Consider the following 6194-nt stretch of genomic DNA (forward strand, 5'->3'; position numbering starts at 1 on the left):
TACTACCACTAGGCTACGTATCGGTCACTGCTAGTATAGAGGGATCTATACAGATAAGCTATCCCTAGCACCTGCAACTGGGCTCTGCACGCCGGCGTCAGGGAAGTTGCCGGAGTGAACCTGCATCTACTGCGCTACGCGAGGGCAATCTACAACAACTGATGGGATGGTGCTACGAGGGGGAGGGGGCCCTGCTCTGGGTCACACAACACCACTGCACCCAAAACACATGCACACGATCAGCAAGCTGCTGCTTTGCTTCGGCAGAGAGCATGGCGACAGGAAGGTCGGCATGCCCTGCTGCTGCAGCTGCTTCGACACGCTAGGGAGACGAGCTCCTGCTTCTACTACCACACCTCGACAACATGCATGCCGTACCACGCTACTGCTACTGCACACACACCACCTTGCTACGGCTCTGACGAACTGCATAAGAGAGGAACACGGCGAGCTCTACCTCGGATCTGACCAATCTATGGGGGAAGAAGGAAGGGGGGAAGGTACCTCGCCTTGGGGAAGGAAGGAGAGGACCCCACGGAGGAAAAGGCAACGGAGGGGAAGCAGGCCGGCGATGGAGAAGCTCCCTAACGCAAAACCGAACAGGAAGAAGGGGGCTTCGGGTCCGCGGCGGAGACGACGTCCCTGCCGTTGGTGAGGAGGCGCCTCGACCTCACCGAGGGCAAAAATGGAGCGCGGGAGAGTCCCGCATGCCCTGGACATGGCCGCGGAACCGGAGTGTGACGAGAGGACGGCGATCGACAACGGAGGCTTCCCTGGACTGACTACATAGCTTACCAGAGGGGGAGGAGAAGAAGAGAGAAGGGTGGCGGCGCACAGGAGGAGGAGAGGGAAACCTAGGAGTGAGGAGGAGGTTCATGTGGCTTCATAGCGCCTCGGGGGAGGAGCTTGGCCATAGGATCAAGCTATGGAGGAACGGGAGGAGGAGATGCAGTCGTACTGCATGACGTCGACGGAGGAGGAAGAGGGACGCGGGATGGGTTGCGCTGCTGTAGCGACCCGACTCAAGAGAAGTCAAGCGTCTGGTGTTTCCGTACCATCCCAAGATCATGCTGGTACACACTCAGTACATCAATGTATATATCAAGAGTTCAGTTACACAACTTTATTAATCGAAATCTCATATCGAGTACTTTATTACAATAATGGATTACAATAAAGTGGCTGAAGGCCAACTCATGAGATATCTAACGAAGACTAGCGGAAGCATCGGGTAGACGAGTCCATCCGACCCCAGGGCATGTCGCTGAGCGTAGATCGTAGCCTCACTCCTGGTCGGAAAAGTACTCTACAACATGATACGTTGCAGCCGTGTAGGTCAGCATATGGAATATGCCGGCAAGTCATCAAAGAGAGGGGTAAAAATAATAATCAACTATCTGTACATGCATATTTGGCAGGTGGGGCTATAAGTTTTGCATAAAGCCAATTTTCTCCTACAACAAGAGGGGCTGGAAACAAAATATTACTACATTGTTTGTTGTTAACGAGATGGTTCTGCCAACCAATTCTCGTCCACGAGTTGTTGTTAACGCCCACATCATTATTAAGTTGTGTCGAGAGTTCAGGGGAATTTCAATGCCTTCGGCTCAAGTTGTCCATGACCGTGGACACGGCTAATCGATTAGGTTGGGCACTCTGCAGAGTTTTGCACACGTTCCCCACAAGATTTGATCGCCTCCGAGTATGTCCTCGCACTGGAACAAGTTTCAACTCCATTGGAATTCGGGATCAAAAGCTATGATGAAAACAATTTTGAAACTTTCTCTGTTTTTGGAACTAAACAGAAAAAGAGAAAACAGATTCTAACAGACAGTGGTACACGTGGTAGTTTCTGATTGGCTGATGGGTGTTTGCTGCGAGGGAAAACTAACACACGGCCGCAATCTAAAGAAAACTACCCGGCTCAGTTTAAGTGACAGAAAACCGGTTCGGGGCGGGGCTCGGCTCCGGCGAGCTTGGGCAGAGGGCAGCGGGGCTCGGGGCGGGGTGGCGACTAGGGGAACGGGACGAGGTGGCGGTGGGGGTATTTATAGGGGGGCTGGGGGGCTCGGGCGAGGCAGGAGCAGCGGATCGGGGAAATCCCGGCGAGCTGGGCTTGGGCAGCCATGGAAGGAAAGTTACGGGAGAAGGAAAAAGGAAGGAAGAAGAAGAGGGAAAAAAAGAAGAAAAAAGAAAAGGGGAGAAGGGGGGTGGCGCTGCGGGTGGGGCTGGCGCGGGGCAGGGCCCAGGGGCAGTGGGTGGGGGTAGAGGGGCGCTCGGTGGAGGGGTATTGGCTGGCCGATCTGGATCCAGATCGGATCCGGCTGGGCTGGGATTTGGCCCGATTGCGCTATAAAGCGCTCAGGCGCCTTCCTTTTAAAAAAAACATTCTCGTTTCAGTTTTTTTTATAAAACAGAAACTAAAAGGAAAAAAAAGAAACAAATAAAATAATTAATATAGGATATTATATACCAAAATGATCAGAAAAATATCCTCTACTCGATTAACATTTTTCCAAGGCAAAAATAGAAACTTTAAAAAATGGTTTTTCAAAAAAAAAATCCCTTATGCTATATTTTATTTTTGCAATTATTTTCACGTTAAAAATTTGGCTTTCTTGGCTCAAAATATTTCAAAAATGCCTCACACTTTGGAGGGTCATTTTCCTCCGCTCTCTCTTGCATGCAAGAGATTATTTCCCGGCACTTCTCGTGTGAACAAAAAAAAATAGAAATGCAAAAGAAAAAGTCGAAAGAATTCAAATGCAAACTTCATTTAAATCAATATGCATAGATGCTTAGCTACAATGTAAAACATTCCCAATTAGGAAAATTGGGATGTTACAAACCTACCCACCTTAAGATGAATCTCGCCCTCGAGATTCGGGTTGGCTAGAAAATAGGTGCGGGTTGTCTCGATGAAGATCCTCTTCTCGTTCCGAGGTGGCTTGTTCATTGGTGTGGTGGCTCCACAACACCTTGCAGAACTTGATGATCTTGCTGCGGGTAACTCTGTTGGCAGTCTTGAGAATCCTGACGGGTTTCTCCTCATACGTCAGATCACTGTCAAGCTGTATGGCCTCTAGGGGCACTGTATCTCTCAACGGAACATCAGTCATCTCAGCGTGGCATTTCTTCAACTGGGAAACATGGAAGACATCATGAACTCCGGACAATCCTTCTGGCAGTTCCAGTTTATATGCAAATTCGCCTCTACGTTCAAGAATTTTGCAGGGGCCAATGAATCGGGGTGCTAACTTTCCTTTCACACCAAATCTCTTGATTCCTCGGAGTGGAGACACCCGAAGATATGCTCGGTCTCCCACTTCATATGTTACTTCCTTGTGTTTGCTGTCAGCATAACTTTTCTGCCTGGACTGAGCTATCTTGAGTCGGTCACGAATTAGCTTGACCTTCTCTTCAGAATCTCGGATAAGGTCGGGACCAAAAAGTTGTCGGTCTCCAACTCCATCCCACATCAACGCTGTTCTGCACCTCCATCCATAAAGAGCTTCGAAAGGGGCCATCTTAAGACTGGTCTGGTCGCTGTTGTTGTATGAGAACTCGGCATAAGGCAAATTGTCATCCCAACTAGACCCATAGTCTAGTGCGCAAGCTCTCAACATGTCCTCCAGAATCTAATTGACTCTCTCGGTCTGGCCATCTGTCTGTGGGTGAAAAGCTGTACTGAACTCCAATCTCGTTCCCAAGGTTTCATGCAGTTGGTGCCAACATTTTGATGTGAACTGAGTCCCTTTATCTGACACGATGCTCTTCGGTACTCCGTGCAGACATACGATCCTGGTCATATATATCTTGGCCAGCTTGGCACTCGTGTAAGTAGTCTTCATAGGAATGAAGTGAGCTACCTTGGTCAAACGATCAACCACAACACAAATAGAATCATAGCCAGAACGGTTCCTGGGTAATCCTGTGATGATGTCCATACCAAGCTTTTCCCATTTCCACTCGGGTATCGGCAGGGGTTGAAGCAAACCTGCTGGTTTCTGATGCTCGGCTTTTACTCACTCACAAACATCGCATATTGCTACAAACTCAGCAATGTCTTTCTTCATTCCTGTCCACCAGAAACTTTCTTTCAGATCCAGATACATCTTGGTGTTGCCGGGGTGTATCGATTACGGGGAATCATGGGCCTCCTGAAGTATCAACCTCCTGAGTTCGGGATCATTGGGCACATAAATGCGATCCTCAAACCATAAAGTTCCGTGTTCATCCTCACGAAAACCTTTAGCCTTCTCGTCTTTCATTTTCTGCTTAATCTCAGATATCTCCTTGTCTTATTTATGTGCCTCGCGGATCTTTTGTGTCAAAGTGGACTGAATTTCTAGTGTGGCAACAAATACTCTTGGAACTATTTCCAATTTGAGCTCTCGGAGGTCATCGGCTAACTCCTGGGGTAACCCTCCTGCTATGAGTGTTTTCACATAACTCTTGCGGCTCAACGCATCGGCTACAACATTTGCCTTGCCTGGGTGATAATGCAGTCTCATGTCATAGTCCTTGATCAACTCTAGCCATCGCCTCTGTCTGAGGTTCAACTCCTTCTACATGAAGATATATTTCAGGCTCTTGTGATCAGTGTAAACATCACAACTATTTCCGATCAGGAAATGTTTCCAGGTCTTGAGAGCGTGCACTACGGCTTCTAGTTCCAAGTCATGCGTGGCATAATTCAACTCATGGGGTCTGAGCTGTCTGGATGCATAGGCTACAACTTTACCTTCTTGCATGAGCACTCCTCCTAGTCCTTGACGAGAAGTGTCACAGTAAACCTGGAAATCCTTCCGAATGTTCGGCAATATCAGCACTGGGGCGGTAACCAGACGTTTCTTCAACTCTTGAAAACTGGTTTCACATTCCTTAGTCCAAACATACTTGGACTCCTTCTTCAACAACTCTATCATGGGCTTGGCGATCTTTGAGAAATTCTCAATGAACCTACGGTAATATCCGGCAAGTCCGAGGAAACTACGGATCTCCTTGACTGAAGTGGGTGCTACCCATTCGGTGACTGCTGCGACCTTGGCAGGGTCCACTGCTATTCCTTCTCCTGAGATGACGTGTCCGAGGAATCCGACTTGCTTCAACCAAAACTCACATTTGCTAAACTTTGCATACAGCTTATGCTCTCGAAGTTTCTCCAGAACTAGACGCAGATGTTCCTTGTGTTCCTCTTCGTTCTTGGAGAATATCAGTATGTCATCGATGAACACCACGAAAAACTTGTAAAAGTATTCCATAAATACCTTGTTCATCAGATTCATAAAATATGCCGGAGCATTAGTCAGTCCAAATGACATGACCGTGTACTCATACAAGCCGTAGCGAGTGGTGAAGGCTGTCTTAGGTATATCATGTTCACGAATCTTCAACTGATGATACCCGGATCGAAGATCGATCTTGGAGAATATTCGGGCTCCAACTAACTGGTCAAACAGATCATTGATCATCGGCAAGGGGTACTTGTTCTTGATGGTCACCTCGTTCAATGCACGATAATCGACAACCATTCTCAAGGACTTATCCTTCTTTTCAACCAAGAGCACTCGGGCTCCCCAAGGTGAAGAACTTGGGCGAATATACCCTTTGTCCAACAACTCCTTAACTTGCTTCTTGATTTCTACCAAGTCATTTGCGGGCATCCGATAGGGTCTCTTGGATATCGGGGCTGTTCCGAGTAATAGCTCGATCAGGAACTCAATCTCTCTATCAGGTGGCATGCCCGGCAATTCCTTCGGAAATACATCTGGGTTTCCTGTACAATCGGTACTTCCTCCTGGACTACTCCCATGAGAGAGTTTACTCGTTTACTCCGTGTCGGGCGCTGAGACACGTACTTAATCCGCTTTTGCTCGGGGGTGGTGAGCAAAATATACTTAAGGGCACAATCAATATTCCCTTCATACTTGGCCTACCAATCCATGCCTAATATTACATCCAATCCCTGGGATTCTAATACGATGAGGTCGGTGGGAAAATTATGGTTCCCGATGTTCAGACTCAAAGCATGGCATCCTATCCCGGCTGTCATCATGCCTCCTGGGGAACTGACCTTAATAGGCTGGCTGAGGGTTCTAGTTGGCAAACTATACTTTTCCACAACTACCCTTGATATGAATGAATGCGTTGCACCAGAATCAAAAAGTACCAATACTGGATGTGAATTTAGC

Source organism: Hordeum vulgare, chromosome 2H, assembly GCF_904849725.1.
Source record: "Hordeum vulgare subsp. vulgare chromosome 2H, MorexV3_pseudomolecules_assembly, whole genome shotgun sequence".
NCBI lineage: Eukaryota > Viridiplantae > Streptophyta > Magnoliopsida > Poales > Poaceae > Hordeum > Hordeum vulgare.